Raw genomic sequence first — 10,855 nt, 5'->3', positions numbered from 1 at the left:
CTAGAAGTAGATGGGCTGTCTAGCACAACAAGGCCAATGGATGGACACAGCCTGAGAACCAAGTGGGGTATTCCATAACATGAGCTCACAGCCTTCAAGGCAGACATGTTGTCTAACACAATGAGGACATGCAGACTGGGAACCAAAGGAAGTATGTAGCATACTGTACCATAACACAAGATAAGTGACACCAGCAACAAGACCTCAAAGAGCAGGGGGGCCTAAGTCCTGGTTTTGGGGGAACAAACCAAGTTAGGAGAAGGCCCAGAAGGCTACATCGACATGTGACCACAGAGAGACAACCATCCAGAGATAGCCATGAATGAAGAGACATCAGAAGTCATCAAGGGGGAAGGAGAATACAAAAGCACAGACTTGAGATTAACAAAGGGGTCCCTCCCTTTGTCTCATACCTCCCTTTGTCCTGTCCCTCCACATTTTGCTCACTGAGAGGGGTCCCCTCCTCATCCCTGTCCCCTGGGAAGGGTCCCCAAGGCTACCATGAACCAAAGGCATACCAGCAGCCCATCTCATGCACCCCACTGGAGGGGGGCTGTAGGCCTCGATATCCCACTTCCAAACTGCTGACACCTAAAAGACAGAGTCTCAGAGTGAAGCCTGCATCCTGACCAGGGGTACTTTGACTTTGATGACAGCCCTACGATTGGTAGATATAGAATTGTTTGATTACTTGTATTGTTGCTTTTCTGTTTTTACTCTGTATCAATAAATTCACCTATTATCAACTGGCAGGTGTTGTGGTCAGTCTGAGGTTTGTGGTAGCCCGGAACAAAGGTATAAGTGCTGGGTCTGAATCCAGTCCAACACCAGGAGCTCTGTGATTTTGGGGGAGGGGGGGAGGGCGGAAATTAACCACATGACTTGAGGAATCTCATTAACGCAAATGGCTGTGACTATCTATCTGTGAACTTGTCTACCTACAGCACCAATTTGCCTTATAGAAACTGTTATTTTTAGCCCTACTGGAAGAGGACTTTGAAACTGTGGCCCTTTTTCTGTAACCATGAACAGATTGGATTTTGGAAAAGGGGTGTTCAGTTGGTGTTGTGCATCATCCCATATAACACAGCACATATTTTTCTCCAGCTAAAAAGAAACTAGAAGTTTTACTAATATGCTAGTGGCCAAGGGCTATATTATTCAGTTTATGATTGAAGAAAAACAAAAAAATATGCTTTTTTGGAATGAGTTAAAAACAATTTGCAGAGCTGTGAAATAGGAGCTACATTACCAGGAGCAGCTAACAGACAGCAAAATTGCAGAAGACTAACTTGATTAGTAGAGCATCAAGGCCACTGAAAAGAAGACAAGGTTATTAACACCTGTGCAATGAAGAATTTTGAAAAAATCAAGTAGGTTTTAATGAGTCATGAATTCATTTGATGCTCTCACTGCTGCTTGAACAGATATGCTGCTGCCACTGCCATGCAGTTTGTTTTGAAGTTTGGATGAAGCAGGAATCAAAGTGAGGAGCAACTGTACCAGTGCACCCCTCCTGGATTCACCACTGCCTGCACTGAACCCATGTTGATATGGCTTCACATACTCTATTAAAGCAATGTCCTAATTCTGCTGGGACTCAGTCCATTATATTTGACTGGGATATCAACTGCTATGAATAGGTGCACTGAATACACTTCCAATAATTCTTGAAGGCTCAGTACTATACTACTGATCCTATAAGAAGAGGATTAATGTGATGATTTTCAAAAAGAATTACAATCTCTCAGGAAAATCAGAAACTGGGAAATTAAAAATATGACCCCCTACACTGATTCCTCATTCCCACCAATATCCTATATAATCAATGCAATCCTACATCCATGCTGTCCAGTAATAATAAGGTGTATGTGCTCCAAGAAAGCAATCTCAAAATCTCATCTAGAGGAATAATTTTATATATGATGTACAAAAGGATTACAATGCATAAATCAAATACACATGAATGGTTTCATTGGAATAAAATACCAAATATAGGCATTCATGCCATGTGTTTGAGCTATTTGTACTTTGCTACAGCTTGTGTTGTATATCTTAAATATAACATTGTATTAAAGGTTAACAATGAAACAAATGGTATAGTATCTAGGTATTTATAACAATCTCATCATTATATACTTTGTGTTAATATTCAGGAAAATATTAGTCATATCAGTTTCTTTCTGACTTTTGTTTGGTATCAGGGATTTTATGAACTATAATCTCAAATAACTACAGTTTGAGCTGTAGAGTTTGTATCAAAAGGTGAAAGCTGTAACAGGTCCATATCCTGGGTGGATTGAGCACAGAAGTGGGGTATTTCATACAGATTGACCATTATCTTGCATACTTCTGCAGAGAAGGCTGGAAAAACCTAGCTTTTTAGTTGACCATGCCAATTGAATTGGGAATCCCCTTTTGGTAAAAAGCATTGGTTTCTACAGCTTTGGGTAATGAATATCAAGTGTACACAGAAAAACAAATCTCTTGATGAATCCTGTGGGAATTATAGATACTCAAATTGGAACTGTTTGAAAGTTGGTTTTCCATATCTCAAGAATTCTTCTTTAAATTTTTCCATCTTGAATTTTGACAAGCCCAAGATCTTGTAAAGTGTTTCAGAGGCAGACCTACAAAGAAAATATATAATGGAATAGCAAACTAGCCCAGCAATATGGGCAAGTGCTTATGTGGGCTGAATAGTTCAAGTCCCTAGTTTGAATCCAGCAGAGCACTGGATATTGGGTAGCCCATATCCAAAATGGCTCCTGTGAGCACTGAGGGTGCCTGTACATGGGCATGGAGGCTGTGCTGACATACTGCACATTAGAGCAGACTTAATTGATTGAGTCTTCTGGAGTGTGGTAATTACTGCACTCCAGCCCACCTCCATGTCTAATGTATCAGCATCCCTGCACTTCAAAATAGCAGCAGGGGCACTTGAACTAAAGCTAATCAAACAAGCTTTAGTTCAAACATCCCCACCACCATTTTGAAGCATGGGGGTGCTGATACACAAGACGCTGCAATGCTTTAATTACAGTGGCTCTTGGAGCCTCTCTGATTAAAGTACCCACAGACGCCCAGAGCATGTGTAAAAGTGACCTCAGTTATTTGTTATTTTAGAGTTGAAATTCTAGTCTAGATTTGATATTTTTTTAATGAACATTTCCGCAGAAGTGGGAATTTTGGTAATATATTTCAATTTCAACTAATAACATTTTCCAGTGAAAATATATATTTTAATCACACTTTCTCAACAAGCTCTTCTCTTGAAAAAAATTCAATCATGTAGGTGGATGCACTCTAAATATTCAAATTGGAAAAACCTTTGAGGTAAACATTTCAGTAGTATCTAAGTGATTTAGGCTTCTAAGTCCTATTCACAGAAGGGATTTATGTTCTCAGAAACCTAGGTCCATTTGCCATTCCTAAGTCATACTGAAGCTTTGGAAATGCTATCCTTTATCCTTTTTATCTTCCCTGAGGGTTGAATACAGAGAGTTTTTGTTCCATTCTTGAGCAATTTCTTTCACACTTTAAATAATACACTTAGCAAAATGATGTTAGTAGATCACATGGAGGCACCATAAATCAACATGCAAAAGATTGAAGTCATTACATTATACTTGTATAAAATCTGAGTATTTTTATATACAGAATAAAAGGCATAGAATATATTTTTGAATCCTCAATTATCCTGATTTTATCTAAAATGGTAAACTTCCAAAAAATGTTTTTAGATAATAACCAAAATTATCCTGACCTCTATACTCTAAAATTTAGAAGAGACACAGTCTAGTGTGACCTGGATGGGCCTGCATTAAAAATCATACAACAAAAGTACCCTCAGGCATGTCCAGATACGTGTGGACGTGCAGTTTGTGGCACTGCAGACCCATCTGTGGCACTGCCAACTGAATATGCCACACATGTAGGCATTTGCCATGCTGCTAATTTTCAGCATGGAGGGTTTTTATGACACCAGGAGATCCCAGTGTCAAAAAAACCCATGCCAGAAAAAAGTGGTGCAGCACATATGGTGGCAGCATGCTGTGCCCAAAACTGGAGCCTGGCCAGCCAGAGCCATGCTCTGGCTGCCAGCCAGGCTCCACACACCCAGATAGCCACTGCTGAAACCCCAGGAGGCCCACAGGACATGTAAACACTAAACCATTCCAAACTGTAGTCTGTTGAGATATGAAAGCCATGTAAAGTCTTTAATTGATTTCCCTGTTATCCCAAATTGTATTAGTTTCCATTAACAATGATTTCTGTCCATATTGGGTCTCAATCTATTGATTAAAGAGAAAGTACCAAATAATTTATAAAGTTCTGTTTGTGGTCATACATAAAGGCTTTCTTCCTACAAACTTTTTTCTCCAATTTTATTATTTTAGCTGGGTAAAGACAATCGTAAAGAGAAATATCAATCAGAGAAGGTTTTTAGCCTTAACGTGTGACTGCTCTGAACTTGAGCTAGCACTAACACTTATCAACATTTGGGCAGCTCAAAGTGCAACATGTAACAAGGCCCTAATATCATGTAAAGCTATCCAAAATAGCTCAGTACAAGGCATTTTAGACATTAGAAGCAAGACATCCATGTAGTGTGCTGTTCCACCTAGGCTAAGTAAACCTACTGAGAGTATGCATCTACACGAATCGCTAAACGTGCAGTAGACTAATGCTACTGTGAATTATTGCATCCTGGTGAAATCCATGCACTAATGCACAGCAGAATTAGTCTACTACACATTAGTATTATTTAAAAGGTGTACGTTGGCACTACCGTGCAGTAGCACAAATTATTGTGCATTTAGTTAGTACCTGTTATTACAGGTACTAAACTTAATATGCGGTAACCACAGTGCATTAATGTACTTGTAGACGTGCCCAGAGACAGGGTATATTAGTCACAGGTGGAGCACTATGTTAAAATACCTGTGCTTCAATACCCGAGCTAACTTGTTTAAATCCATGTTGGGTGACTGCATGACACTGCATCATGTAGTGAAGACATATTCAGTGTCATTGATAATTATGTCTTTCATTTTTAGTTGTTCACTCATTGTGATACATGCCAAACAAAATCTAGTTGTATTGTTTCCTGATAGTTGAGCAACATGAGAGTTTGGAGTCTGTTTATTAATCACAAATCAAACATAATTGTACTGAATCTTGCTTATCTTTTATGAAGTGACTAGAATCAATGCACACAAAATTCTAGGTCAGGGGCGATGCATAGGGGGTGCACGCAGGTGCATGTGCACCCCCTGCAAAAAGGCTCCATCGACATTCTCACCAGGCACTACCCCACCGCCAACACTGCTGGCGGCATCTGCAGGTGGTCCATGATCACCACTGGCTGCTGCTACTGCTGTTGGTGCCTGAGGGTGGTTGCCGACATCCTGGTCAGTGCTGGCACCCCTCCTCCCACAACTGATGGTGTCGGTGGTGTCTGTGGGAACTCTGCACTTACCACCCCAGGGTTCCCACTGCTGCGCTCCCACTGCTGCCAGTGCAGCTGTGCCCCCTCTGCTGCTAGAAGGCACGTGCTGTTCATGCCCTACGTACCGGTATTGATTCAGAAAGGAGATATACAATTTGAAGGGGAAAAAAAGAAGTACTACACATTGACAACTTGTTAGTGATGTCTCCTCAAGAAGCAAAGCCAATGGTATTCCTTTATGTTATGTATCTGTTTCAGCAGAATAGTTTGATTATTAGGAGGTAAGTGTTTGAGAGTGTTGACATGGCTTTTCTTGATAAAGGTATGGTGAGAATTAGGAGAAAAAAAGGAAGGCCCTTTTCATTTTATTTAATTCAGAAACTATTGTGTCCAAGTATTCCAACAAAAGCTGTGCACTGTTTTTAATTTAGTTGTATCACAGATGAGAAGATCAATTATGCATCAATCCATCATAGAAGAGTTTCTACTTAACATCCATTCTACTCTCCATTGAATGATTTCTGCATACCATGCACAATTTCCTTTGCATGTACTCTATTATACTGTGGGGCATTACTTCTGGGCAAGTTATTACATTTTGCATATATACCTGGGGACATGTTAGGGCACATTTTATAAAACAATCAATACCTAAATGAAGTTGTTCAACCATTACTGGTGAAATACAGAGATTGGTCCTTTATAAGGAGATTATCATCACTAGCATGAAGGAGAGAACTGGACAGCTCTCAGTATTACCCTTGGGTATTAAGTATTCTTATTTCTAGCAATCAAATTGACCTACTAATTACCTGACAAACAGGAAGGTCAGGTATTTGCTACCTGAATAAATTAGTGATAAGTATATACCAGGTTTTCCAAGAGAACTACAATCAATTTTTAAAAAGTATAAGACAAAGTTTCTAGGGCTAGGCATTAGCATTCTCCACTTGTTCATATTATAATGATTCTTCTCATCATTTGCATGAGTGTACTGAAGGTTTCAGTGCCTGAAAACTGAATAGTTAGACTGATTCCTCCTTCCCCCACCCCACAGAGATCATGCACAAAAATTCCTTCATGCTCATTTTAATGTTAAATTGCTATTTTCTTCTCCTACTACAATTATGAATCATTCTTATGATATAAGTGATTAAGTATACTTTTCACATAGTCTTCTACCAACATTTATTTTTTAAATAATATTATATAGCACAAATGTGGTGAATGGATCTCTCCCTTGATATTTACCTCGAAGTACATAACCTTTTTATATAATTGTCAATAACTATATACTGGCTAGTTTCTATTTGATGCTCAAATGTTCTAAAAACTGAAATATAGATAATTGTACTTTTCCAGAAGTCCGTAACACAAATACAGTAAAAGCTGCGTTATCTGGCACTTTACCATCTGGAATTCTCTATTAACTGGCATCTGTCCGTTCGGGACACTGCCGAGCAGTGTCACTAGCAGCAGTCTCATCCACCATCCACCATTTTGATCAATGTGATCACACTGAGCTTGTGTTTTTGTTGTGACTTTATTGCTGAATATTTCACCCATTCTGCAACTATGGCTACCAATACTCCCTCAACAAGCAGAGGGCAGAAGCAAAAGTGTGTTGTTTTGATGATTACACAGAAATTGGACATAATTAAGTGCCTGGAAAAAGAAGAAGACAGGAACAGGTTGATGCAGGAATTCAGTGTTGGCTCGTCTATGATCTACAACGTCAAGGCATAGAGGGCCGAGTTACTTCAGTTCATGACGAATTCTGAGACAAGTAAAGCAATTGAGCAATGCCATACTCTGCACAAACCAAAACTGGAACAATTAGACAATGTAGCAAAAACCCCAGTCTTTCTTTTTTAAAATTTATTTTAAAATGCATTCCCTACCCTTCCCCAACCATTTCTGACTTTTTCCTCTTGCCCTCTATTCCCTACAGATAAGTATAAGTAAGCTAAGATGTAGGATAAGCTTTGACATTTTCTTTTAGGTAGTAAATGTTATTGTTCTCTCCCCTCTTTGCTAATAAATGCCCTGCTATTTTGATATGGATATCCACTGTTTTATAAGTGATAATTATTATGTTTGTATTGATTTTTTTTTACTGCTTTTATATTGTGTAATTACTGTTTTAGGCCTATATATGTAAATTAGCATAAGTAATGTCCAGTTTCCATCTTGTAATGTCAAGCCTCCGTCTTATCCGCAGGCCCAGCTGTGTAACCTATAACTCACACCTACCCCTCCTATGTAACTTGATTCATGAATGAGCGGGGATGAATGAGAGTGCTTGAGAGACAATGGCAGTAGGTCTAAAAATAGCTCCCTCTGAATGACCGAACCATCAACACCAATACCTGGACCAATGACCCAGCCCTTGGAAACACCCTCAGCATTCAAGAAACAAAAGATGAGGCAACCCACCATTCTGCCAAGGCTGCACATGCTCAGTAAGAACACCTGGAGCCCTCTGGAACAGGACTGACCTTGCCTGGACAGGCTGTTCCATAAGAGATCAGAGGTAGTCTGCCCCATAGAAGGGGTAGTGAAGACTGACTCTTTGGGATGCCCTCTCTATCTGGACTAGCACCATGCCACACCACCTATCCACCCTGAGGCCCTGCCAGCAACCCCCCTCAGGACAACACCTACTGGATAAGGACCCCTTTCCAGCCTGGATAGGTAGCTATCACCCCTCACCCCCTCTTCAACCAAGAACTTGGCCTCTGCTTCTCTTCCCTACCTGGACTCCAACCCTTCCACCGAGTCTCTTTCTCCTACTGCCATTGTGAGTGCTTGTGTGCGTGTGCACACGTGTGTGTGGTGAACCAATAACTTCATGGGGCTGTATAGTGTGTTGTCTGTTTAATAGAACTGTTATTTGGACCCCTAAGTTGGGTTTTGCTTTACTATGGTTTGGCCCTGCTCCAATCTCTGCTCCTCATTCCTCTAACTTCTGTCTCATTTCTCCTTCTCCTGCTTCTGGCTCACTGCCACCTCCAACACCTGTCCTGAGCTCCTCTCTGCCTTCAAACCCCCTGTTTCATTGCCACTGTCTTATCCCCACTGCCTTTTGCTTTTCCCCTGAGCAACCAGGTTTCTGCCTCAGTTTCTTTCCTGGCTGTTTCCTCCTTGCCACCACTTATCTGCCCCTCCCCCCCAATATCTCAGCTGTCTGCCTCAGTTTTCAGCCCCGTGCTCCCAGGTTTCTGTCTCCCTCTCTTTCCTGGCTGTCTCCTCCTCGCCACAAGGCTTTTTTTTTTTCTTTCCTTTGCATCAGTGACCTCAAGTAACCTTGGGGCCACTTGATTGTAAGTAAACTCAAGCCTCAGTTCCTCAGCTTGCTTCTCTCTAGTCCACTGGTTCTAATCCTGGTTCTAGCAACTTTCACTCCCTACATTTTAACTCTCTGTCTTTTACTTTAACCTTCCGCCAAGTATCCCAGGTACCCCAAGCTGTACCATTCAAGTTAGGAACTTACCTGTGTGTATGTATAGGTGGGTTGTATGTGTGTGAACTGGTGAGTGTGTATATATGTCATTGTGTGCATGATATATGAATTAGTAATCTGTGTATGTGTACTGAGTGTGCGGGTATGGACAATTGATTTTTGTCTAACTAATGGGGTGTATCGTGTATGTGCTTGAATTGGTGCTAGGTGTGCATGTGCCTCAGCTGGTTTGAATGTGTATGTGCCAGAGTTGGTAGTGTGTGTGTGTATGCATGTAATTGATTTGTATGTTTGTATATGTGCAATTCTGTCACACCCTCCTGTCTAAAAGTGCAATATTGAGATCCTGAGAGTTGGCCTGACCCCACAGGGCAACAACAAGAGGTTGTATGAATGGTTTGCCTTAAAATGTTTGGAGGGAGCTCCAATTGCTGGCCCAAGCTGATCAAAAAAGCAAAAGACTTCTATGAACAAATGGGAATGACCTGCATTTTTTCAGATGAATGGTTGTCTTGCTTCAAACTTTGCCATGGTATCAGAAGCTTTGATGTGTCTGGAGGAAGAAAAATCTGGTGATCATGAGGCTGCTGAAAAATATTGTGAATTTTCCCAGGAATTGGTTGTGGAGCATGGCATAATCCCACAGCAGATCTACAATGCTGATGAAACTGGCCCTTTTTGACATTGTTTGCCAACTGCTACCCCAGCTGGTGCAGGTGAGGTTGGTGCAGCTGGTTTTAATCAGAGCAATGACCACCTGACTATACTTATGTGTGCAAATGCAGCAGGCACACATAGATTCAAGTTGCTAGTGGTGGAAAAATTCAGGCGACCAATAGCATTCAAGGGTGTCATTTATCTACCTGTTGAGTACAAGGCACAACCTAACGCATGGATGGACAAGGAAATATTTTTGCACTCGTTTCACCATGTCTTTGTACCAGCAGTGAAAGAGCATCTGAAGAAACTTGGAAAACCGGAAGACACAAAAGTTATTCTGATTTTAGATAACTGTGAAGCTCACCCTCCTGAAACAGAGTTAGTGTCTGGAAATATTTTTACCATCATCCTGCCTACAAATGTCACCTCACTCATACAGCCTATGGATCAGGGAATTATTGAAAATCTGAAATCCACCTACAGAGGGGATTTTAGGAGGAAGCTTCTCAACTATGAAGGTAGTCTCCAAGAATTTCAGTCACAGTACACCATTAAGGATGCCATTTTCAATGTGGCATGTGCCTGGTGTTCTGTGAAGAGTACAACTTTAAGGAAGGCTTGGAGAAAATTGTGGGCAGCAGTGATGTTTGGAGAGGGGTCTTCTGATGAAGAAGAATTTGCAGGTTTCAGTGTGAGACAGAAAGAAGAATCATTAAAAGAGATTCTTGATGTCCTTCAAAATGCTGACTCCACTAACCCACTCACTAAACTCAAAGATACTGAATTTGAAGAGTGGGTGAACATTGATCAAGACCTTGATGTTGCACAAACCCTTACTGATGCTGAAATTATAGAAAAGGTTGTGCATCCTGACAGATCTACTGCACCTGAACAAGACTCAGAAGAAGACCACAGTGAAGAAACTAAAGTGGCTTGGGCTACTGCTGCACAATGTCTGGAAACATTTTTGAAATGTGCTGAGCAGCAGTCTTCTTATTCTGCTCAGGAAGTGATGCAACTTCATGTTGTTCACAACAATTACCTGAAAAAAAGCAAGTGACTTGCAAGCAGGCAGATAGCTGCAGGTTGCTTCAAAGAGCTTCTGCAGCTTGTGTCAAGGAGCCAGGCTGCTTGTGTCAAGGATCAGATACTAGTATTGATGTTGATGATCCTCAAGAAGAGCCACACTCTGAAGCAGAGCCAAGATGCCTTCAGAAGCAGCTGAGGGGCAGTAATAGTATACTATTTACTTTATTATTTCTTATATCGTAGTTAAAATA

General features: G+C 40.9%; 1 pseudogene; it reads left to right on the top strand.

Annotated features, from left to right (window-relative positions):
- The first annotated feature begins 7,027 nt into the window (after positions 1 to 7,027).
- On the top strand, positions 7,028 to 10,635 carry LOC109319123 (annotated as a pseudogene).
- Positions 10,636 to 10,855: the final 220 nt, after the last annotated feature.

Source organism: Crocodylus porosus, unplaced genomic scaffold, assembly GCF_001723895.1.
Source record: "Crocodylus porosus isolate Cpor-Errol unplaced genomic scaffold, CroPor_comp1, whole genome shotgun sequence".
Lineage (NCBI taxonomy): Eukaryota > Metazoa > Chordata > Crocodylia > Crocodylidae > Crocodylus > Crocodylus porosus.
The sequence above is the reverse complement of the archived record's forward strand: the minus strand, read 5'-3'. Positions and strand labels throughout refer to the sequence as shown.